The sequence below is a fragment of the Mercenaria mercenaria genome, chromosome 6 (genome assembly GCF_021730395.1).
Source record: "Mercenaria mercenaria strain notata chromosome 6, MADL_Memer_1, whole genome shotgun sequence".
Lineage (NCBI taxonomy): Eukaryota > Metazoa > Mollusca > Bivalvia > Venerida > Veneridae > Mercenaria > Mercenaria mercenaria.
Window position 1 is genome coordinate 4,240,231 of NC_069366.1, and position 26,077 is coordinate 4,266,307.

Genomic DNA, 26,077 nt, shown 5'->3' on the forward strand with positions numbered 1-26,077 from the left:
AAGTTGGTCTGAATGTTCATCTTGATGATATCTAGGCCAAGTTCGAAACTGGGTCACGTGCGGTCAAAAACTAGGTCAGTAGGTCTAAAAATAGAAAAACCTTGTGACCTGTCTAGAGACCATATATTTCATGAGATCTTCATGAAAATTGGTCAGAATGTTCGTCTTGATGATATTTAGGTCAAGTTTGAAACTGGGTCAGATGCCTTAAAAAACAAGGTCAGTAGGTCAAATAATAGAAAAACCTTGTGACCTCTCTAGAGGCCATATTTTTCATGGGATCTGTATGAAAGTTGGTCTGAATGTTCATCTTGATGATATCTAGGTCAGTTTCGAAAGTGGGTCATGTGCCTTCAAAAACTAGGTCAATAGGTCAAATAATAGAAAAACCTTGTGACCTCTCTAAAGGCCATATTTTTCATGGGATCTGTATGAAAGTTGGTCTGAATGTTCATCTTGATGATATCTAGATCAAGTTCGAAACAGGGTCATGTGCAGTCAAAAACTAGGTCAGTAGGTCTAAAAATAGAAAAACCTTTTGACCTCTCTAGAAGCCATACTTTTGAATGGATCTCCATAAAAATTGGTCAGAATGTTCACCTTGATGATATCTAGGCCAAGTTCGAAACTGGGTCACGTGCGGTCAAAAACTAGGTCAGTAGGTCTAAAAATAGAAAAACCTTGTGACCTGTCTAGAGACCATATATTTCATGAGATCTTCATGAAAATTGGTCAGAATGTTCATCTTGATGATATTTAGGTCAAGTTTGAAACTGGGTCAGATGCCTTAAAAAACTAGGTCAGTAGGTCAAATAATAGAAAAACCTTGTGACCTCTCTAGAGGCCATATTTTTCATGGGATCTGTATGAAAGTTGGTCTGAATGTTCATCTTGATGATATCTAGGTCAGTTTCGAAAGTGGGTCATGTGCGGTCAAAAACTAGGTCAGTAGGTCAAATAATAGAAAAACCTTGTGACCTCTCTAAAGGCCATATTTTTCATGGGATCTGTATGAAAGTTGGTGTGAATGTTCATCTTGATGATATCTAGATCAAGTTCGAAACAGGGTCATGTGCGGTCAAAAACTAGGTCAGTAGGTCTAAAAATAGAAAAACCTTTTGACCTCTCTAGAAGCCATACTTTTGAATGGATCTCCATAAAAATTGGTCAGAATGTTCACCTTGATGATATTTAGGTCAAGTTTGAAACTGGGTCACGTACCTTAAAAAACTAGGTCAGTAGGTCAAATAATGAAAAAACCTTGTGAACTCTCTAGAGGCCATACTTTTTATGGGATCTGTATGAAAGTTGGTCTGAATGTTCATCTTGATGATATCTTGGTCAAGTTTGAAACTAGGTCAACTGCGGTCAAAAACTAGGTCAGTAGGTCTAAAATTATTAAAATCTTTTGACCTCTCTAAAGGCCATATTTTTCAATGGATCTTCATGAAAATTGATCTGAATGTTCACCTTGATGATATCTAGGTCAGTTTCGAAACTGGGTCACGTGCGGTCAAAAACAGGCCAGTAGGTATAAAAAAAGAAAAACCTTGTGACCTCTCTAGAGGCCATATTTTTCATGAGATCTTCATGAAAATAGTGAGAATGTTCACCTTGATGATATCTAGGTAAAATTCAAAACAGGGTCACGTACCTTTGAAAACTAGGTCAATAGGTCAAATAATAGAAAAACCTTGTGACCTCTCTAGAGACCATATTTTTCAGTGGATCTTCTTGAAAATTGGTCAGAGTTTTTATCTTGATAATATCTAGGTCAAGTTCAAAACTGGGTCATGAGCTCAAAAACTAGGTCACTATGTCAAATAATAGAAAAAACGATGTCATACTCAAAACTGGGTCATATGGGAAGAGGTGAGCGATTCAGGACCATCATGGTCCTCTTGTTTTATTTTATGAACCGTATTATCATGATTATGTTGTGTTAATCTTATTCATTTGTAATGTTTGCGATGTACGTGTACGAATATTTCAGCCTTTTAAAACTTAACATTTCCACGGGACTGATATGTCAGAATTAGAATGGTAATGATTATTTACTTCATTTTCAAATACATCACTTGCAGACGACATTATTGTACTCTTGAAAAGTCAATTATAGTTTGAATGAGACACAGCGCAGTTCTTCTTTTCTATTTCCTTTATATGACCACGTAATTACAAACATTTATTTGAACAAAAGAACTAATTATTTATTCAATTAATAACTAGAACATCTGAGAAATAGCAGCCGGTATGCAAAGTTATTTTGCTTTTGTAAGGATCATCAAAAATTAACAAGTACAAAAAGCAATCAGCATGATCTCGGTTCTGCGCCTATACTCGTCAGTTGCCGTCCTGGGGAGTCCTGATAATGCGCTTATAGTCAGATATCGACGCTACAGGGGTAGAAAATATAACGCCTTTAGTCGCATTTCAGCCCCAAGGAGTTAAATGTGATTACAAAAAGGAAAATACATGCACATTTCCAAGAAAGAGTGCTAACGCATTTTGATAATACTATTTCATTTTAAAGATGTTTCAGAATGGAAATGTCATATCAGAATGGTGTTACACTTAATTCAAACACCTTGAATTGATTATTAGGCTTGTAGTATAATTCATTACACGTCTACACACTCCTAAGTTATTCTGCCGGACTTGTTTAAACTTCCCATATTTTAACAGTGTTAAAACACGGCTACACGTTGACATCATGTTGACTTAATCTTTTTGTTGCCATACATGTGCCACAAAATAGTGCTTCCCTATTTCGTCTGCTTCTTTATAAAAAAGAAATACTGTAAAATCAATTAATTTCGTGGACATGAAATTTCGTGGTTTTGTTCCAAATGGCAATTTCATGGGGATATAAATTCGTGGATTTCAACTTTTAAACATACAATGAATGGGAATTTTACTTGTTCGTTGGGATTAAATTTCGTGGATTGTCTCAACCACGAAATCACAGTACTAGAATCCAAAACCATATTTGACATATCTCAACAACACAAATCTGTTTTACGCAACTTCAGGCTGCACCCTTGTGAAATTATTCTGCAGGCGAAAAAACCTCTTTGTATTGTTGCGATATGTTAAAGCATGGTTCTGCTAGAATTTTTTTTCTTAGTTTACACATTTAATGCTATATGTAAACCGCGGCAAATAGTGCCCAAGTACTTTAACCATGTTGACTTGTGTCTTATTTCCAGTGCTGCTATAGTGTTAATCATATTGGCCGTATATATATAGGTTTCCATGGAAATTATATGTGGTTCTGTATTAAAAGAAATTGTAAATTATTAATACAGATATTACTGTATACAGTTAGATATATCATTTTAACTGATTTTATTACAAGGTAGGTTTTATGTTCTATTACATTAATATCATATAATTATGTAATATTAAAGGTACTGACCCAGATCTTATATCAAGAAAGAGAGATATCAAGAAATTACTGCTATATTTCTTAAGAAGGCTAAAATTTATTTACTGACAGACATGTTGTTTTGTGTTTTTTTTTTGGGTTTATTTAACATTTTTAAAATAGTTTAGAAACAAAAATTCTTTTTCTAATATTCTTAGGATATGACCTGCCATCAGTTTTAATGAAGGATTATTTTTAGCCAAAATCGTGAGTCCAGTCCCTTTAAACACATAATGTCTTTGGAATAAACCTTCCTCAGTAAGTCTTTTCAGTACAATTTATGTACACTAAAGAATTTGATTTTGTGAGAAAAAAAACATTGCCTCTATACAGCTTGCTTCTGTACAGGCAGCTGGATGAGCTCTTAAAGAGGGTAACAGGTTAGCATTGCTTGATATCCGATGTGCCAGAGGTACTTATTTTTTAGACTATGATATCTGGAGTCAATAGTCCTCTTCCTTTGATTCATATGGGGAAGTTATCAGTTACTTGTGGAGAATAAGTGGAGAACAAGAGAGTGGAGAACAAGAGTGGAAAACAAGGACACAGTTCTGGAACATGACTTGACCATTGTAGCTTAACATTTTACCTATTATAAATGGAATACCTTTTTATCTTTGCAGGAAATATTCGTTCTGTGATTTGGTGAGATTGGGTAGCACAAGTTTAAGTGGTTCACACTGAACAAGTAAAGAAGGTAAGACCCTGCAAATATACTATGAAATTATTAATATTCATTGTTCGTGTCACTCCTTGAAATTAAATCTCATTGAACAAGCAAAATTCTCATTGTTTAGCTCGACTATAAGTAGAGCTATCCTACTCACCACAATGTTGGCGTCACACCTTGGTTAAGTTTTTCGTACCTGTCCACATTTTGGTAAAACCCTTTGAGATAAAGCTTTGAAACTTTCAACACTTGTGTACCATCACCAGGCCCATTTTTAGGCAGGAGTACATAACTCCATCAAGGATTTTGGCTGAATTATGGCCCCTTTTAACAAATCTTGGTTAAGTTTTTCGTACCAGTTCATATTTTGTGTAAACTGTTTGACATATGGCTTTGAAACTTTAATCACTTGTTTATTATAACAGTCTCTATCTGTAGGCAAGAGTACATAACTTTGGACTTGGAAGTTGACACAATTTTCATATAAGTCCACGTTCTGCCTAAAACTATCTGACATGTGGCTTTGAAACTTTGAACACTTGCTTATCATCATGATTTCCATCTGTAGACAACAGTACATAACTCTTTTAACTACATGTATCTTGATAATGATTCAAGGTATTGACTTCAAACTTGGTGGATGGTAATGTGAAGAGAGCATGAAGGTCAACAGTCAAGGTCACAAATTGAGTTAAAATGTCAAATCTGTCCTTTGTATTTTGTGTCAGGAGCACAACTTCAAAACTATTGTATTTTGGCTGAATTATAGCTCTTTTTATGGCCCAAAAGGTGGGCATATTAAAATTGCACCGTCCGTTCGTTCGTCCGGTAGATTCTTGTCCGGGCTGTAACTCTTCCATCCATAAAGGGATTTTGAAATAATTTAGCATAAATATTCACCATAATGAGACAACATGTCATACGCAAGACCCAGACCCCTAGCTCCAAGGTCAAGGTCACACTTAGAGGTCAAAGGTTAACATGGTCTGATTCATGTTTCCTCTGCCATCCATGAAGGGATTTAGAAACAACTTGGCATAAATGTTTACCATAATGAGATGACGTGTCATGCGCAAGACCCAGACCCCTAGTGCAAAGGTCAAGGTCACACTTACAAGTTAAATGTTAACAAGGTTTATGTTTTGTGTCCGGTCCATAACTCTGCCATTCATTAAGGGATTTTGAAATTACTTGGCATAAATTTCCTCATAATGAGACGACATGCCATGAGCAAGACCCAGACCCCTAGCTTCAAGGTCAAGGTCACACATAGAGGTCAAAGGTTAACATGGTCTGTTTCTTGTCCGGTCCATAACTCTGCCATTGATGAAGGGATTTCGAAATTACTTGGCATAAATGTTCCCTATAATGAGATGAGGTGTCATGTGCAAGACCCAGACCCCTAGCTCCAAGGCCAAGGTCACACTTAGAAGTCAAAGGTGTTTCTTGTCTGGTCCATAACTCTGCCATTTATCAAGGGATTTGAAAATAATTTGACACAAATGTTAACCATATTGAGAAGATGTGTCACACTTATGCCCAAGGCCTCTTAGTCAAGGTCACAAAATGATATGTGATTTTTTGCACATACAACTGTGGCATTCTTGGGCCTACTTCGGGGGCATTTGTCATCAATAGTGACAGCTCTTGTTGGACTTGGAAATTGGTTGAACACTTGTTTATCATCATGATCTCCATCTGTAGGCAGTAGTACATAATTCAGTCAATTACTTTGGCTGAATTATGGCCCTTTTTGGACTTGGAAGTCAGTTAAATTTTTCATACCAATCCATATTTTGCCTAACCTGTTTGTCAAATGGCTTTGAAGCTTTGGCCACTTTTATACCATTATAGTCTACATATGTAGGCAAGACTTTGTAACTTGATGAAGGACTTTAGCTCAATTATGGCCCTTTTTGACATAGATATTAGTTTAAGTTTCACATACCATTCCATATTTTGTCTTAACTGTTAAACTTTGATATATGGCTTTGAAACTTTGAACACTTGCTTACCATCATGGTCACACATTGTCATATCGTGCAAGACTTATCCAAATCCACAAATACAGGTACATTGTTTGGCTTATCTATTTTTTCTCTTTTGTCTGAAAATCTCTTGTAATATTTTGACCCCATACTTCCATCAATTCTTCGTATTGTTTATTTTGATAAGGGTAAATTCATTAATTTATATGCCCTGAAATATTCTTTTTTGTTTTGTGCCCAGGGAATTAACTTATTCCACAGTAAGTGATACTCATATCATTCAAGTACAGTAAACCTCGCTTACAAGGAACAGCTTGGGACCTCTAAAAATTGTTCCTTATAACCGAGGTTTCTTATATCTGTATAGCGAACTAGTTCTTGTAACCAAGGTTTGTATAACGAACACAATTTATATAGCGAACACACTATTTGACTGACGTTTGAAAAGGGCTATGTGTTCACACTCCGGGCCGATCATGAATCTTTATGTGAGAAAGTTGCGAGTCTAGTAGTAGTGCCGGTCCTTTCCTAGAGAGATGGTAAGGTGAACTGCCTGTATGTATATGACTATAATGGTGTTGAAACACGGCCTTTAAATATAAACTAGGCAAAAATGGACGTCGGTAAGAATGTCCGTAATTTGTGTTTATTTTTTGTCATTTTCTTCTATCTTTTTTAGAGAGCGCTACATTATGACTATAAGATATGTTGCAGTTTTTCCCCTTACCTTGCTCGAGAATAGGCAAAATACAAATATAAAATAAATGTTCAAATTTTTATTTTGCACACATTGTCATGTAGATGTACAAGGGAACTATCGTTTAGAACAGAACAGAACATAGTTTATTCAACTTGTACACATATACAGGTACCTCGTTGTACAAAACATTCATACAATATTCATAATGTACATGGTCATTTCAAAATATATGTTATATCGATAAGTCTTTACAAACAATATTTTTCTATTACACATACGATCTTTCATTATATCAGTACTTGTTTAAATAGTTAATGTTTGTTGTTGTAACAAGCACAGTGGAAAGAAAAAAAATTAATTTGCAAACTAAAAATAAGAGAGTTTAGAGCTAAAATTTTCAATATTAATATGGCAAAATCAAAACCATACATATAGATTAAAGTGTAAATTATACCTATATAGTTTTGCAATTGTCCATTTTAGCATGTGTTATAATGTTTATAATTGAAAATTTGGTGAACTAGACTGTTGCCATTGTTAATTACACATAATTAGCACACTTATTTAATATAGAATGAGACAATAATGACTAATATTAATATCCCAAGGTTTGGTGATCGTTACTGATTTTCGTTCACCATTGTGAACATCAAATATCTAATACATGTAGCTCTCGAACATAATCTGGAGAGTTAATATAAGTCTACCATCGTCTAGTATTTGGTAAATGTTAATGATGATGTTATAGATTTTCCGTATCCGTGAATTAACAAAACAAAGATCATATTTCTAAATGAAATAATTTGTGTTTATTCATATCCATGAAAAGCGTGTGCAAGGGCCGACGTTACTCCGACGTCACCGATTCTCCTGATTATTTCCAATTTTCAATAATTTTTATTCTTTATATCTGTTTGCTATAACTGAGAGGTTTTCCATTGAAATTAATACTTTGGGACTGAAAAAAGTGTTCCTTATAACCGAGTGTTCCTTATAACCAAGTTCCCTATAACCGAGGATTTTTATATTGAATGAAGAAGGAATTAGATCGGGGAATTAAAAACTGTTCCTTATAACCGAGTGTTCCTTATATCCGAGTTTCTCATAAGTGAGGTTTACTGTACTTGCAGTTGAAACAAACTCTGAACGACCTTCAAAAGTTGAAGTTTTGTTGTTGTTGTTTTAAACATAATGAACATTTTTGATATTCTCTTTATTTGGGCACCCTTCACATATTTTCTTTATTTGAAAGTTCCTTGCCATTTCAACAGTTCTTTTTATTTTGAAGTTTCCTTTTCTGTTAGAAAAAATGTCTTCGTTCAAAGCACCTGAAGCACCATACTTGAAAAATTTGGTACTGTCTTGTTTCTTAAAGATGGTTAATCAGATTTTGATAAAGTCACAAGTTAGGTGGAAAGTTTAACAAATGAACATTTACACCTAATTGTGTCACACCAATATTTCACGAATTATGCCCCCTTTTTACTTATTTCAGGTTAATTTTGATGCGTTTTTACTAGATTTCTGTTATTACAGGAGGGATTTGATTCGGACTTTAAATAGTTGTTCTACATCGTCAACAACATCATATGTCACAAGACACCTGGTCCAATATTTTATGAATTATGTCCCCTCTTACTTAAAATTTCAGGTTGGAGTTGACATGATACATGGTGCATTACTTATGCAGAAATATTACATGTATTATGTCCTTTTTATACTTAGTTAATATATTGATATTCTTTCACTCTATATCAGTTATTACTTAAAATAAAGTTGACTTAGACTTAAACTACTGTCCACACTGGAGTCTTTATTCACTCCAGTGACAGCTCCAGCTTCCTTAAAAGTGCCCTGTTTCAGTTCCTACCACCAAAATAGTCAAGCGCGCTTTCTCCTGTGACAGCTCTTTGTTGAAACCTCGGAAAACTGAAGATTTTGTTCATTTCCTTGTAGCCTCAAGCGAAGAGCTTTTTGAGGTTTAGAACCTTACCATAGTATTGATTGTTACCATATCTGGTCATGTTATATTACGTTCCCCTTTAATAATTAAAATTAATTTCTCAGAGACTTTGTACAGATTTCTTTGATATATCATTCCATTTAAAGAAACATTTTTAGTTGAGTTGGTAACTTGTAGAATTCTCGATCGTCAGAGAAATCACTTCAGTTGCTGGATTATAGAAAAGGTGATTTTCAGCAAATATTTTACAGATTTAGTTTATCTCTTTGGTAGTTTTGATATGAAATTATTCTTTTTTTTTATGAAACGAAAATGAATAATTAAGTTTGATATGTATTTATTTATATATTAAAAATTTGTATAATACGCATAATAGGAGATATCAAAAATTGCTTTTGTATACCCAGGGCACCATCAGATGAAATGCAAAAAGTGACTTAGTTTAATAATGAGGTAACTAGTTAAACACAAAATATGAGTACTGTTTGAAAGGAAATATCTTATTTCTAAGTAACATATAAATTATAAAAGAATGTATTCTCTTCAGATTTTTTCCCCTTAATTGGATGCATCCATTTAAAATTGTGATTTTCTTTTTAGAGATAAAATGTACTAAAAAGTCGAAGATGGTATCTTTTAACAGGATAAATACATTATAATTTCAACTCACAAATGAAAAAAAGCTTGATGTGCAGATGACCATAAAGGAAGGAGATTTTTCTGTTAAAATATTTTTCCTATGATAGGGTTTGCTATATAGAGGATAGTACATTATGTCCTATGGACACAATTCTAGTTACTACTTGTGTGATGTATGGATGAAAACAGAATTACGAACTTCATTATTCAGGAAAATGTTTTGGTTATGAAATGACAAGGAGTTTAATTGATTTAGAAGATACATAAATCCATTTCAGCCCTTCTTTTGTGTTACGTAACTCGATAGAATACAAAACATACCAGTTGTAGTAAAACACTTGTTTGTTTCAAACAAATAAATACATGCGGAATAGAAATGAAGATGCCTGACTTAAAATGTTGAAGACATTTTTTTAACCCGCCTATTCAAAGAATAGGTAGAGCTATAATTGGACTCACTCATGCGTCGGCGTCCCGATTTGGTTAAGTTTTTTTATGAAAGCTGGTATCTCAGTAACCACTTATGGGAATGGATTGAAACTTCACACTCTTATTCACTGTGATAAACTGACTTACATTGCACAGGTTCCGTAACTCTATTTTGCTTTTTAACAAAATTATGCCCCCTTTTCAACTAAGAAATTTTTGGTTAAGGTTTTATATGTAAGCTGGTATCTCAGTACCCACTAATGGGAATGGATTGAAACATCACACACTTGTACACTGTCATAATCTGACAAGCATTGCACAGGTTCCGTAAATCTACTTTGCATTTTTACAAAATTATGCCCCTTTTTCGACTTAGCAGTTTTTGGATAAGTTTTTGTATGTAAGCTGGTATCTCAGTACCCACTATTGGGAATAGATTGAAACTTCACATAATTGTCCATTGTCATGAACAGATATGCATTTAGCAGGTTCCATAACCCTCTTTTGCAATTTTACAAAATTATTCCCCTTTTTCAACTTTTATTTTCATTCAACTGACAAGGCTGTTAAATAGTCAAGTGTTGATGTCCTCCGACAGCTTTTGTTATGAAATAAACTTAAAAACTGTTCTGTTATTTATTCTTACATGTTATGTTTTGTTACGTTACTTTACATTACGTTATGTTACATTATGTAATGTTATGTTATGTTACATTTTGTTATGATATTTTATGTTGTGTAACAGGGCTTCGGAAATTTGCCGGTTTGTCGGTTTTGGACCGATTTTTTACTTTTCAGACCGATTCATAAAGTGAAAAAAATAAAAAAATCGGTCCCGTAAAAATGGAGAAAAGTATAAATTTCTGTCTGATATCTCAATACACCATCTACTGCCAAGCAGGAAATTGTTAGTCGCACCCTCAGATAATCAATAAACGTGTCAAACAGTCTGACTGTCACTTTGATAATCGGTCCGTAACTAGCATGTGACGCAATCAGTACTAGCGTGGCACATCCTTTAATGTTTGCAGACAGCCGACTGCAATGTATTAAACATTTTTGACTGGTTTCCAAATATGTCTGACTGGATCCAAATCATTTCGACTGGGATCCACTTCTTTTATTTAAAATCTGACAGATGGTTTATTTCAAAAGGCTATGTTTCATCATGGTAAAAAACAAATGGTCACTGCATTTAATCAAAGAGCTATAATTGTACATTATAGGTCTTTGATTTAATGAGACATCACACGGAAAACCAATCAAAATATTTTTTATAATTACTTGATTTGAAAAAATTACAAGATTCATTTGTTGGGGCTCCAGTTGAAACAAGTGCAGAAAATCGTCTTTGCAACCCGACGGTGCTGGCAAACACGAATGATAAAGAAAACCGGAGTGGTGCTGTTTATCAAATCGGTCTTTTAAAAAACGTTTCAAAATGAAATTTTGTTTACATCAGAAGAGAACATATAACTTTTAAAATGTAGCTGCTTATTGAAGTACAACATAAGTGAAATGAAATATCCGTGGCCAACACGCGTGACCTTTTGGTACTATACATGTGGGAAATTCGATCTCAGCGTTCATATAACGTACACATTCGGTCCGCGGCAGAGTATTCTTAAAATACTGAGACTGTTTAGCAGAGAATATGTGTCATGTAATTGTATTTTATAGAATTCCGTCAAAGAATGAGGAAACATCACAAAGTATCTGCCGTGTATACGGTACCGGTCACGTGCGTTGGCTTTTAGACTAGTTACGCACACAGTGTCAATGCCTCGGTAATTTTATCCTTACAAGTATTTTCTCGGAAAAAAATCGAAATTTAAACAAAGTAACAATCACACATAACACTGAATAACTGTCTTCATTGTATGGAAACACGCGGTGACCGGTAACTCAGTTTTAATGCATGACATGATTATATCTTTACTCTATCACGTTTTACAAAATATGTAATATTGGGAATGCAGTGGGTGGGGTACCGCCGATGTCAGGATTTTCGTTTCGGACCGATTGAGTTATCAAAATTTCCGGAGCCCTGTTGTGTAATATTATGGTTTGGTATGGTATGGTGTGTTATCTTTCATCTTACCTGTACTTACGAACAATATAACACTTTTTCATGTATTTTTAGCTCATCTGTCACGTAGTGATAGGGTGAGCTTTTGTGATCGCCCTTCGTCCGTCGTCTGTCCACAATCTCTTGTGAACACGATAGAGACCACATTTTGCAGGCAATTTCAATCAAACTTTCACACAACTTGTACTGGCATAATATCTCGGATCATTTTGAAAACTGGCCAGATCCCATCATGGTTACGGCCCCTTAAACGGCCAAAATTTGCTATTTTCGGCTTGTGAACACGATAGAGACCAAATTTGCAATCAACTTCGACCAAACATGCACACAACTTGTAATATCTCCGTTCCTTTCAAAAACTGGCTAGATCCCATTATGGGTTCCAGAGTTATGGCCCCTTTAAGGGGCCAAAATTTATTTTTGGCTTGTGAACATAATAGAGACCACATTTTGCTATCAACTTTAATCAAGCTTGCAAACAACTTGTATTGGCATAATATCTGGGTTCCTTGATTCTGTCATAGGTTCTAGAGTTGCTATTTTTGGCTTGTGAACACGTTAGAGACTTTGCAGTTGATTTTATTAAACTCGCACACAACTTGTATTGGCATAATATCTTGGTTCCTTTCAAAAACTGACCAGATCCCATCATGGGTTCCAGAGTTATGGTCCCTTAAAGGGCCAAAATGTGCTATTTTGGCTTTTGCAGCCATATAGAGACTTTATTATGCCCCCCTTTGAAAAAGGAGGGGTATATTGTTTTGCAGATGTCGGTCGGTCGGTCGGAATGTAGACTAATTTGTTTCCGGATGATAACTCAAGAACGCTTGGGCCTAGGATCATGAAACTTGATAGGGAGGTTGGTCATCACCAGCAGATGACCCCTATTGATTTTGAGGTCTGTATATCAAAGGTCAAGGTTACAGTGACCCTGAATAGTAAAACGGTTTCCGGATGATAACTCAATAACGCTTGGGCCTAGGATCATGAAACTTGATAGGGAGGTTGGTAATGACCAGCAGATGACCCCTATTGATTTTGAGGTCAGTATGTTAAAGGTCAAGGTCACAGTGACCCTGAACAGTAAAACGGTTTCCGGATGATAACTCAAGAACGCTTTGGCCTAGGATCATGAAAGTTGATAGGGAGGTTGGTTATGACCAGCAGATGACCCCTGTTGATTTTGAGATCAGTATGTTAAAGGTCAAGGTCACAGTGACCCTGAACAGTAAAACGGTTTCTGGATGATAACTCAAGAACGCTTGGGCCTAGGATCATGAATGTTGATAGGGAGGTTGGTAATGACCAGCAGATGACCCCTATTGATTTTGAGGTCAGTATGTCAAAGGTAAAGGTCACAGTGACCAAGAACAGTAAAATGGTTTCCAGGCAATAACGCAAGAACGCTTGGGCCTAGTGTCATGAAAATTGATAGTTAGGTTGGCCATGACCAGCAGATGACCCCTATTGATTTTGAGGTCATTAGGTCAAAGGTCAAGGTTACATTGGCCAGGAACAGTTAAATGGTTTCTGATCTTCTTGTCCAAAACCATGGGGCCTAGGGCTTTGATATTTGGTATGTAGCAAAATCTAGTGGTCCTCTACCAAGATTGTTCAGATTATTTCCCTGGGGTCAAATATGGCCCCACCCCTAGGGTCACGTGGTTTATATAGACTTATATAGGAAAAAACTTTGAAAACCTCTTGTCCAAAACCACAGGGCCTAGGGCTTTGATATTTTGTATATGACATCATCTAGTGGTCCTCTACTAAGATTATTCAAATTATTCCCCTAGGGTCAAATATGGCTCCACCCTGGGGGTCACATGGTTTACATATACTTATATAGGGAAAAACTTTGAAAATCTTCTTGTCCAAACCACAAAGACTATGGCTTTGGTAATTTGTAATGTAGCATCATTTATTGGTTCTCTACCAAGTTTGTTCAAGTTATCCCCCTCGGGTCAAATATGGCCCCGCCCTAGAGGTCATATGGTTCATATAGACTTATACAGGGAAAAACTTAGAATCTTCATGTCCATAACTTACATCATTCAAATTTGGACCACATGTATAGTTTTGAGTGGCAAGATGAACCTTGACATGAGTTGACCTTAATCTTGACCTAGTGACCTGCTTTCACATTTCTGTACCTACAGCCTTCAAATTTGGACCACATGCATAGGTTTGTGTACTGAAAAAAACTTTGACCTTGTTATTGACCTAGTGACCTACTTTCACATTTTTGAAGGTACAGGCTTCAAATTTGGACCACATGCACAGATTTTTGTTCCAAAATAAAATTTGACCTTGATTTTGACCTAGTGACCTACTTTCACATTTCTCAAGCTACAGCCTTCAAATTTGAACCACAAGCATAGTTTTGTGTACTGAAATGAACTTTGATCTTGAGATTGACCTAGTGACCTACTTTCACATTTCTGAAGGTACAGGCTTCAAATTTTGGACCACTTGCATAGTTTTGTGTTCCGAAATGGAATTTTACCTTGATTTTGACCTAGTGACCTGCTTTCACATTTCTCAAGCTAGAGCCTCCAAATTTGAAGCACACGCATAGTTCTGTCTACCGAAATGAACTTTACCTTGAATTTGATCTAGTGACCTGCTTTCACATTTCTCAAGCCACCACTTTCAATTTTGGACCACATACATATTGTTTTATACCTAAATGAAATTTGACCTTGATTTTGACCTTGAGCTAGTCTTGAAATTTGGAACATTCAAAAATGGCTTAGTGGATGGCGCCAAGATCAATCTGTAATCTCTTGTTAGGTTAATAGATTAAAGGTCAAGGTCAGATTAAACCAGAATGGTAGAACTTTTGTTTACAGTGAGCATATAATTTCTGTTCCTTGTGCAATTACTGAATGCATCAAGGGGGGCATTTCGTGTTCAACGAGCTCTTGTTTATGGTTTGATTTGATACAAAGTTGCAAATATCTTTAACAACAATAACTCTTGGATTCCATGATGAATCTGTCAGATCCATTCATAGGGTTCTGAGTTATGGCCCCTGACTGACCCCTGTAAGAGCCAAAATTTGTTAATTTTTACCTTGTGAACACAATAGAAGAGACATTTTATATTTGATTTTAACCAAACTTACACACAACTTAAGTCACAATAAGATCTCGGCTCCTTTTGAAAACTGGCTAGATTCCTTCATGAGTTCTAGAGTTACTGCCCCTGAAAGGGGCAAAATTTTCTATTTTGGCCCTTTCAGCCATATAGAGGTTTCATTTATGCTTTGATTTGATACAAACTTGCACAGGAAGTATATCTTGATGATCTTTAGGCCTGGATCAAATTGGGTCATGTCGGGTCAAAAACTAGGTCATCAGGTCAAATCAAAGGAAAAGCTTGTTAACAACCTAGAGGCCACATTTATGACCCTATATTCATGAAACTTGGTCAGAATGTTTATCTTATGACTCCTAGGTCAAGTTCGAAACTAGGTAATACGGGTTCAAAAATTAGGTCACCCGGTCAAATTAAAGGAAAAGCTTGTTAACAACTCTTGAGGCCACAATTATGATCCTATCTTCATGAAACTTTGTCAGAATGTTTTCTTGATGATTCCCATGCCAAGTTTGAAACTGGGTTATGTAAGGTCAAAAACTAGGTCACCACTCAGATCAAAGGAAAAGCTTGTTCACACAGTAGAGACCACATCTATAACTCTGTCTTCATGAAACTTGGTCAGAATGTTTATCTTGATGATTCAAAGGCCAAGTTTAACAGGTGAGCGATATAGTGTCATCATGACCCTCTTGTTTGTTCTTAATTTTCAGTTAAGCTGTTGTAAACAGTACAAACAAAGACATTCTTTTGTTAATTCCCCGCCATGAGTGGTCATCAGGGAGCTTATAGGAATGGTCTCCCCTTCCGTCCGTCCGTCTGTAATATAACTTAAACTCCATATAACTTAAACTCCCTGAAGGATTTTCATGAAACTTGGGTCAAATGATCACCTTATCAAGACGATGTGCTGAACTCATCAGTCAGCCATGTCAGCTCAAGGTCAAGGTCAAGGTCAAAGTCAAAGGTTTGAGCCTTTCATTTTGTGTCTGCTCTGTATCTCCTAAACCCTTTGAAGGATTTCATGAAACTTGGGTCAAATGATCATCTCATCAAGAGGATGACTTGTGCAGAACTCATGAGTCAGCCATGTCAGCTGAAGGTCTAGGTCACAGCTCAAGGTCAAAGGTTTGAGCCTTCCATTTTGTGTCCACTCTGTATTTCCTAAACCCCTTGAAGGATTTTCAATAAATAAAATGTGTATGGTCCTCAGATCCTTTGGAAGCACAGAATACAACCAAGCAAAGTAATAGCAGCCTCAGTTTGATTGAGACTGTTCATGAGAGGTAATGAAATATGCAACACCTCTCAAGCCCCCTAGCACCGGCTCCCTGCCCTAGCACCAGCTCCCTGTCCTAGCACCGGCTAAAGCGGAACTCTGTTACAGTATAATTGAGTGTACTCCATGATCCCAAAGGACCAGAAAATATAACAACACTGAGTCCAAGTACAGGGAGACAAATTCATCGATGTCGTCATACATGGACTATAAAATATTACTTAACAACGTGAATGCTTCCACCCAATACCATCAAGCCTTTCACTATCTATAACAGCAGCAGGGATAAAGCTGTCTTTCAGACTGCTTTATTTATCCCCCTGCCAAAGGCGAAGGGGATATTAGAAATGCTCTCCGTCCGTGCATGCGTGCATTCGTCCGCAACGATCTTTGTCCGGAGCATAACTCCAAAAGTACTAGTGGGATTTTCTTCAAACTTTATACACTGATAGAACACATTGGGAGGAAGTGGAGTGTGCAAGAACAATAACTCTACCTTGCCTATTTTTTTAGTTATTCCCCTTCATCTTATTTTCTGAAAACATTTTGTCCAGAGCATAACTCCAAAAGTACTGGAGGGATTTTCTTCAAACTTCATACACTCATAGAACACATTGGGAGGAAGTGCAGTGTGCAAGAACAATAACTCTACCTTGCCTATTTTTGAGTTATTCCCCTTTATCATATTTTCTTAAAAAAATTGTCTGGAGCATATCTTTTTCATGCATGGAGGGATTTTGATATATGTTGGCATAAATGTTCACCACCAGGAGGCGGAGTGTCATGTGCAAGAATGAGGTCCCTAGGTCTAAGGTCAAGGTCACACTTAAAGGTCAAAGGATACAAGAATGTAAACCTTGTCCGGAGCATTTCTTCTTCATGCATAGAGGGATTTTGATATAACTTGGCACAAATGTTCAACACCACGAGACTGAGTGTCATGCGCAAGATCCAGGTCCCTAGGTCTAAGGTCAAGGTCACACTTAGAGGCCAAAGGTCAGATACAAGAATGACTTTGTCCGAAGCATTTCTTCTTCATGCATGGAGGGATTTTGATGTAACTTGGCACAATTATACACCATCATGAGACGAAGTGTCATGCGCAGTTCCTTTCTTTAGAATTACCTCCCTTTGTTGTTACTTTAAATAGCTTTTATTATAACTTTTTCATTACTAGTCGTAGGGAAAAATCGAGACCACCTTTCTGTAGTACAACATGCATGCTACATCCAATTTTGAGGTGTATTTTGACCAATCTCTACCTGGTTAAGATTTTTGTTTGGACTTACAATTTTTTTTTTTTTTTTTTTTTTTAAGATTAACTTCCCTTAGTTGTTACTATAAATAACTTATATTGTAACATTTTTATAATTGACCGTAGGCAAAAAACAAGACCACTTTTCTGTGGTACAACATGGATGTTACTTTCCAATTTTAGGTGTATTTTAAGATATCTCTACCTGGTAAGGAGTTTTTTTGTGGACTTAGAAGAACAAAAGACTTACAGTGATTACTAAACAACCACAAAATTAAAATTCCATTTGCAAATACAGCTGCTATAGTAAACAAACTTGCTGTGACGGGCATATATTGTGACATTCTGGCACTAGTGTTCCCTGTTAGCTTTCCATTCCTTCTTTTTACAGTAGCCATATAGAAAAACGTCATAGCTTTACTGTTCATGAAAATTAATAAAATTTAGCAGTACACCACCTCACCACTGACTTATTCTTTCTTCCACATCTTTAAAACCCCTGATGCGGACCACAACTAAATGGTTCTTCAAAGCTTTTCCCAAAATTAATACTTTCAGACACTAACTTGCCAGGAACTTTAGCCTTCAATTATAATATGCCCGGTGGGGGGATTGGCCATGTCTAACATGGCTCTTGTTACTGATAAAATAAAACAGTGGTGACATTAGTAGCTTCTATAAAATAACTGTCAATGTTAAATGGTCTGATTCATGACTTTGTTTGTTGGAAATTTTGTTGGAAATGTAAAATATAGTGTTGAAGGTTGCTTTAAAACAATTCCATATCGCTAGTTGGTGATCGTTGTATTTCATCAAATTGATAAAATATTAAAATCCAGTAATTTAAGGCGTTCTGTAAAAATGCTCCACATTTTCTTTAAAAGAATAAGGACTACATGGAACACACAGATGAGACGCGTCAGGTTTCAATAATTTTAATATAATATAATACCGACGTTTCGACTATTCAACAGTCTTCAAAAATACAAGAGAAAAGTTTTGCACTTTACAGTTATAATTTTTGAAGAAGTTAAGAACATTGTCTTCGATTTTGTAAGTTTCATTCTTCATGTTTGAAAATAACCTGAATCTAACATGTTTAAAGCAGTATTGCTTTAGACAAAGGTCATACATATATAATATATATATAAGGTTAGTAACTTTGTATCCGTAACATAATTATGGAAGGTTACTATTTCAGGTGAAACATAATCAGTGAAATCATTTTAGCACTTTTTTTTGTCGGTAACAGTACTTCTGTCTGTTAATAAATATCTATTTTACAAGGATATCATACATTTCTGCATCATGATATAAAATATTTATGACATTATTGTCATAGAAAGTTTTCACATTTGAGTTTAGAGGAGTCAAATCAAAATTTGCAGGCTTTCTTAACACCCAACATTTTGAGAGAAAAAAAATCAAACAACACCAAATCGTAGAAAGAAAGGGTTGTTTTATATGAAAATTGAACAGCATATGAAACATGTATGTTACTCGAGAAAAACAATGGTTAATGAACTGATATATGCATTGAATTCTAGAAAAGGATTGCATAAAGAGACCACACAGTTTAATGCCTTTAAAAACTAACCTTTTTCAAAGAACTGTTACATGTCTTGGTTTTGATGCATTTGCAATAATGTCCTAGTCTTGAAATTTCACGTAACTGGGTGGAACTTAGTTTTGAGCAATTGTTTATTTTTATTTCTTTACAAATGGCATTCATTTTTAAAGGGGGACAACTTTGTGAGAATATTTTAAGTATCCAGTCGTACAGGATAGTATGGTACAACATGTAGTGGACAGGTAGATTGTTAGCAGTGATTTTTTTTCTCAGAATTGTGAGTGGGTCCGGTACCAGAAAAATTGTAAAAATTAGCGCCTTTTTTTTCTCAAAATTGTGAGTTTTTCCCCTTAATTGTGATTTTTTTTAAATACTTTGTGAATCAAAACGTTTAATGATTGAATATGAATATATGGGTGTAAAAAGATAGGTATCTAAAACTTGACAAATGTAACAAAGCTTGATTTCCTCGCAAAAGTTGATAACAAACTTTTTCAACTCTTACCGTGCTATAGACGGATCGATCCACCTTCGATCGAGCCATGGCAAATTTCGCCCTCTTTGATACCTCATTACATCATACTCTAATCTTAGTAACGGTGTTTCCCAATGCACATGCGCAGTACGATTACTACCAGTAGGCATTGCAAACATGGCAGCCTCCACGAAATAATGCATTTTTACATTTTTCTACTATTTTTAGGGATTTTCACACCAGTTGTGAATGGGTCAGGTGGAACCAGTTTGAAAATTGTGAAAGACCGTTTGCAATTGTGAACGGGTCCGATATTCGATACCACTTATATAGGGAAATAAATCGCTGGTTAGTAAAGATGTTTGTTTACCAAAAATTGATGATATACGGTCAAACCTGCTTAAGAGAACACCTGTATTAAGCAAAAACCTGTGTTGTAAGACCATTAATTTTAGGTCCCTAAACTCCTAAACTTTAAGTACAACAAAAACATTGTATGAAAAAATAATCTGTGCTGTTCTTTGTTAGACAAAAATTTGTCTTGCAGTTAAATCTATTTTCTATTAAAAGAAATTAGGTATTAAAGTAAACATGTAATAAAGAGCATAAAACTCAGAGTTATTTGACTTCAAACACTTACATTAAAACATGAATTAAAATGCAGTAAAAATCTTTCCTATTTAGTTTTTGTCTCAGTTTGAAGGCGTGATTGTTGTGTTGTCATTTAGCCTGTATTTATTTGATAATTAATGATAAAATCAGCTATAAAAGATAGTGTTTACATAAACTTGATTATCTGTAAGACTTTCTATTGGTTATAGGTAAATCATGCATCAGAATCCATTTAAAAGAGTCGCACCAATGACTTTGATGTAAAAAAAAAGTTTATCTCTTTTAAGTTTACCTAAGAGCATCAACCATTAACCCTTAGCTTGCTGGCGGCAAGTGATTCTGCCTTTGAGACCAGTGCAGACCAAGATCAGCCTGCACATCCGTGCAGTCTGATCATGGTCTGCACTGTTCGCTATTCAGTCAGTAAATTTTTAGTAAACACCCCTTCAAATGATAAATGGTACTGCCCAAATTGGAAGATGGACCAGTCCATTATAGAAATTTAGCAGGGTAAGGGTTAAGTGGTTAATGGTTGAAGAAACCTACTTAGGATTCAGCATTTTTTATGCACATTGTAATAGCGAGTAAAATTGCCTTTCCAACCAGACTCATACTTTGAACCTCCCTCTTGGGCACAACAAAACCTAATTTTAGCTTGACTATTCCTAGAATAAGGAGAGCTATTCACTCACGGTAACATCGGCGCCAGTGTCACACATTGTTAAGTTTTTCGTACCAGTCCACATTTTGACAAAACCTTTCGACATATAGCTTTGAAACTTTGAACACTTGTTCATCATCATGATCTCCATCTGTAGTCATTGGTATGTATCTATGTCAAAGATGTTTGGCTGAATTTTGGCCCTTTTTGGACTTGGAAATCTTTAAGTTTTTCATACCAGTCCATATTTTGTCTAAACTGTTTGACATACGGCTTTGAAACCTTAACCACGTAAATGAAGGCAAGCACATATGAAGGCAAGAGTACACTACTAGGACAAGAATTTTGGCTCAGTTATGGCCCCTTTTTGACATAGAAATCATAAATAGTTGAGTTTCGCGTACCATTTGATATTTTGACCCCATACTTACATCAGTTATTCAAATGGTCAAGTGGGCTGTCAATAGACACCCCCTGTTTCAAATTCTCGTACTCTAGCAACCATGAAGTAAAGTAGTATACCTGATTTTCATAGCTATAGGACCATAGTTAACCGTGTAATACTGTGTTATAGTACTTGGCACTACATGTAAACTCCATGGACCTCATGGTCTTAGTATTTAACCATGGTTAGAAACTATGGTTTGAATTGTTTGTTAAGTTTTAACATTCTGGTGCTTGATAATTCTGTAAAAGATTTGGTCCAGGCTATGGAGCTAGAACAGAATGACAGTAAGTGTTTATAGGTTAGACCACATTTTAAAAGGTTGTCATTGTGCGAAAGTATTTGACTTTGTGACAAATGAAATTTGTGTAAACAGATGCTGTTGGGCATATCATCAACATAAACGTGCATGTTGTCAATTATTTAGTAAAAATCTAAATTATTTGTGTATGATTACTAAATTATTCAGGAAACGAGCTAGAAAATACTATACAGTGTCTTTACTTTCATTGATATTTTTTTTTCTGAAAATAGGTTGGTATAGGTCATCACAGACCATTGAGCCTGACCTTTAGACAAGTTTATTTTAAATAGGTAGTCAGATATTCCAATTCACTTTGCTATACAGTTGTGTGATAGATATTATATGGCAGTGGAACTAAAAATACAAACTTCAGGTAGGAATTATCTATTTTAGATATATGTGTAGTTAACTGCATAAAAGTACGTAGACTGAAAAAAAAAATAATTAAAATATTATTTTCTGAAAAAAAAAAGTTATTTGAGCTGAAAAAAATGATCCCGGGTAAAATATTTGGAAAAAATGGAGACAACTCTGCTAAGACTTTATGGTAGGCTTAGGTGGCTTAGTTGACCTAGTACCTCATGCAAACTATGCACTTTTTCCCTCTAGGCAGGGGAAAAGCATGCATAATTGCCACATTAGCAATCTGAAAAGAAAACTGTGTAAAGATCAAATAAGTTAATGCCCTGGGGAAGGTGTGACTTTTTCTGTGGTGAATTTTGTCAACAAACAGATGATTTTTTTGAAAAAGTCAAAACGCACAGAATTTCACAAGGTAAAATATGTTGAAAAGGCTACTGCTGGAAAGAGAACAATCTCTACTACCCATATATATGTGTCAAAGTATGGGAAAAATATCTAGAAATATGAGAAAATCAAAGAAATCAATTTCAGGACTGTTAGATGCATGACTGTCTTATCATGCATAGCATTTAGCTTAAAAAGGTGGCTTTTCCTTTGCACTGATATAACATGGACAGGATTAGGATTAACAAACGGTGTTCACTCAACAATTTCACTATATAAACAGATTGTTTCTCTTGTGTAAAGAGGGCTTAGGGTAAGTCTCTAGAATTAGTTAAGAATTTTTGCAAAATGACCGACTAGCACAGTAATGTAAGTAGAGGAGTTAGTTTTCGAATCAGTACAAAACAGGTTTGAATCCGTCTTTGAAGGTTGTCACTCAGCATTTTTTTTAGCATTCTTATCTGTTTCTTTCCTGTTCCTGCTATACTTTTACATCATCGAAGACAAATATTTGCTGAGTTGACTTCGGAATGTTTTGGTACTTATTTTCAAAAATATTTACCATCTCAGCTATAAAATGCTTCAGTTTTTATTATGCCCCCGGCATCTACCGATGCGGGAGGCATATAGTGATCGTCCTGTCCGTCTGTCTGTCCGTACAAGGTTAACCAAATGGGGGACCGTTTCGTCTAGCATCAATACCCCTTACTAGAATGACTTGATACTAATGCAGATGTAACCTGTGACCATTCTTCATCTTCAGACATCACCTGACCTCAGTTTGACCTTGACCTTGACCTCATTTTGGACTTAGGTTGCATTATATGGGCCATCTCTTGGTTAACCAAATGGGACCGTTTCGTCTAACATCAATACCTCTTACAAGAATGAATTGATACTAATACAGATGTAACCTGTGACCATTCCTCATCTTCAGACATCACCTGACCTCAGTTTGACCTTGACCTCGTTTTGGACTTGCTTTGTATCGACAAGGATGCCACCGGCGGGCATCAAGCGTTTATTGAACGCAGCTCATTGTTGTACAAGTGTATTGCATTTATATATGTAACAAAATCACCCCAAACAAAAACAGTCTATTTTTTGAAGTGCAATCACGGATGCAGTTATAGTTCACATCACCTTGGCCAAAATATGTAAATATAGATTTTTATCATTGCTATTTTTGGCAGCATTTCATGTTCTTACAAAAAACTGCAGTCACGCTTGGTGTTTGATGGTGTCGGGTACAGTTTTAAGATGTTTCATGGTTTATGATATTTATAACATTACTATAGTAATAGAAAGTTAATGTACTGTAAAGATATCAGGTATAGAAGTTTCTGAAAATAGTAAAAGTTTGATCTTGTAAATAGACATATTTTTTACCTGTTCACTATATACAAAATAATTTTAACCTTTCAGTTTTATATAAGTATGATATTTGTATTTGACATTTTTTAAGTAGTTTTTATTGTCATGGAGCAGACATTACCAGCTGTGACAAATACAGTATACACAATGAATCACTTGCAGACGTTGTGGATTTGCTGTTAATATTATGTTTTGCAGGAACCAGAAAAGCCAATTGCTTCTTATATTTTAATTTTATTAGCTCACCTGTCACATAGTGACAAGGTGAGCTTTTGTGATCACCCTTCGTCCGTCGTCAGTTGTCTGTGCGTCCGTCTGTCAACAATTTCTTGTCTGCACGATAGTGGTTTCATTTATGATTCTATTTTAACCAAACTTGCACACGACTTGTATCACCATAAGATCTCGGTTCCTGTCTTGAACTGGCCAGTTCCCATTATGGGTTCCAGAGTTATGGCCCCTGAAAGGGCCAAAATTAGCTATTTTGACCTTGTCTGCACAATAGCAGCTTTATTTATCATTTGATTTTTACCAAACTTGCACACAACTTGTATCACCATAAGGTCTTGGTTCCTTTCTTGAACCAGCCAGATTCCTTAATGGGTTCCAGAGTTATGGCCCCTGAAAGGGCCAAAATAAGCTATTTTGACCTTGTCTGCACAATAGCAGCTTCATTTATGATTTGATTTTAACCAAACTTGCACACAACTTGTATCACCACAAGATCTTGGTTCTTTTCTTGAACTGGCGAGATTTCATCATGGGTTCCAGAGTTATGGCCCCTTAAAGGTCCAAAATTTGCTATTTTGGCTTTTGCAGCCATATAGAGACTTCATTTATGGTTTGATTTGATACAAATTTCCAAAATATCTTCAACAACAATAAATCTTGGATTCCATGACGAATATTTCAGATACAATCATAGGTTCCAGAGTTATTTTATATCTGATTACCTCCCCTGATAGTAATCAAAATGGATTTATATCGGTAAGTACTTACCAGTATAGGACTCATTTGAAATTTCATTATTGTCATTAGTTGGACTAAGACAATCAGGGTAGATAACTATGGACTGATTTTATGTCAAATTACCTCCCTTTATTTCAAATTAAAATGGGGATATCTCCGTAACTAATGAAGATACTGATCTGAAATTTCATTTATGTCAACAGATGGACTTGGACAATCAATGAAGATACATATTGACTGAATTTATGACAAATTACCTCCCTTTATTTTTCATCTAAATGAATACACATAGCACATTTTCAGATTACAGGTATCTCTACGTCACACTCAATGCGGTCATCCCTATTATTAGTAACAAACACTCATGGCTCAGAGATTTTGGGACAGTAGAATTCCATAGCACACAGAGTTAATTACTGTAAGGATTGCATTTGCTCATTCTTATCTCACTTAATGATGTACCTGGCCAGTGTTGCAAAATTTGTTTATATTTAAGGCACTAAAATGCATATTAACTGAGATGGTTGAATATTTGGTACATTTTGTTCATATCTTTTAATAAATTCATGAATGGAATATACATGTAATAATTGATCAGGTTTACATATTTATGAGACTTTTTGCCAATATTCTTAGTAAAAAAATAATGCTTATAAAATGTCTTAACAACTGGCGATATGGGCAGTTAAAATTAGAACATCTGCACGATTTATATATATACGATAGTATAACTTAAAAAAATAACGCCATTTTAAGCTACTTAATTAATGTACCTAGTGAAGGTGCTGGACAAACTTTAAACTATTATTTTCCACGATGTTATTAGATGATATTTGTTAATGATAATAAATGGATTGTATTTTGTAACAATCGTTTGTTTAAGACGGAAAATTAATTTGAATTTAGTAACTTTTACACGTAACAATTTATAATCTTGAATGATAGTAAATAAATGCAAAAAAAAATATAGTTTTTAATTTTTGTGACATATATAAATTTGTAACATTTGTTCTGACAGATTCTACTTGTTCTTTTTTTTTTCTTTATTGTTTGTTGCAGCATTATTATCATTTTAGTCCTATTTAGGCTATGTATCATGAGTCTCTGAAGTAATGTAAACTGTCATACAACTTCCCCCAAAAAATTTGGATCGAGAACAAATTATTTTTGAATTACTCTCTCTAGTCAAATTGTCACTGAGATCAAACTCGCAACATATGGATTGGTCACACTGAGTTGGCTAAAATACTGATTATGTTTTAGTTTAAACAAAAAAAATCTTACAAAGTAAGACAGTTGTTCATGATCTCCCCACTCTGGTTCTCACGTTATGTAACTTTCATATTAATATATATATATTTTTTTGATTGATATAGATTTCA

General features: G+C 35.2%; 1 protein-coding gene across 1 annotated transcript in view; it reads left to right on the forward strand.

Annotated features, from left to right (window-relative positions):
* Window positions 1-26,077, forward strand: part of LOC123549763 (alpha-1-macroglobulin-like) — a 644,650-nt gene that overhangs the window by 13,410 nt on the left and 605,163 nt on the right. The window contains exon 2 of the mRNA XM_053546604.1: window positions 4,051-4,124. The gene's annotated coding sequence lies outside the window, so the exon portion shown is untranslated. The remainder of the gene's footprint in view (window positions 1-4,050; window positions 4,125-26,077) is intronic.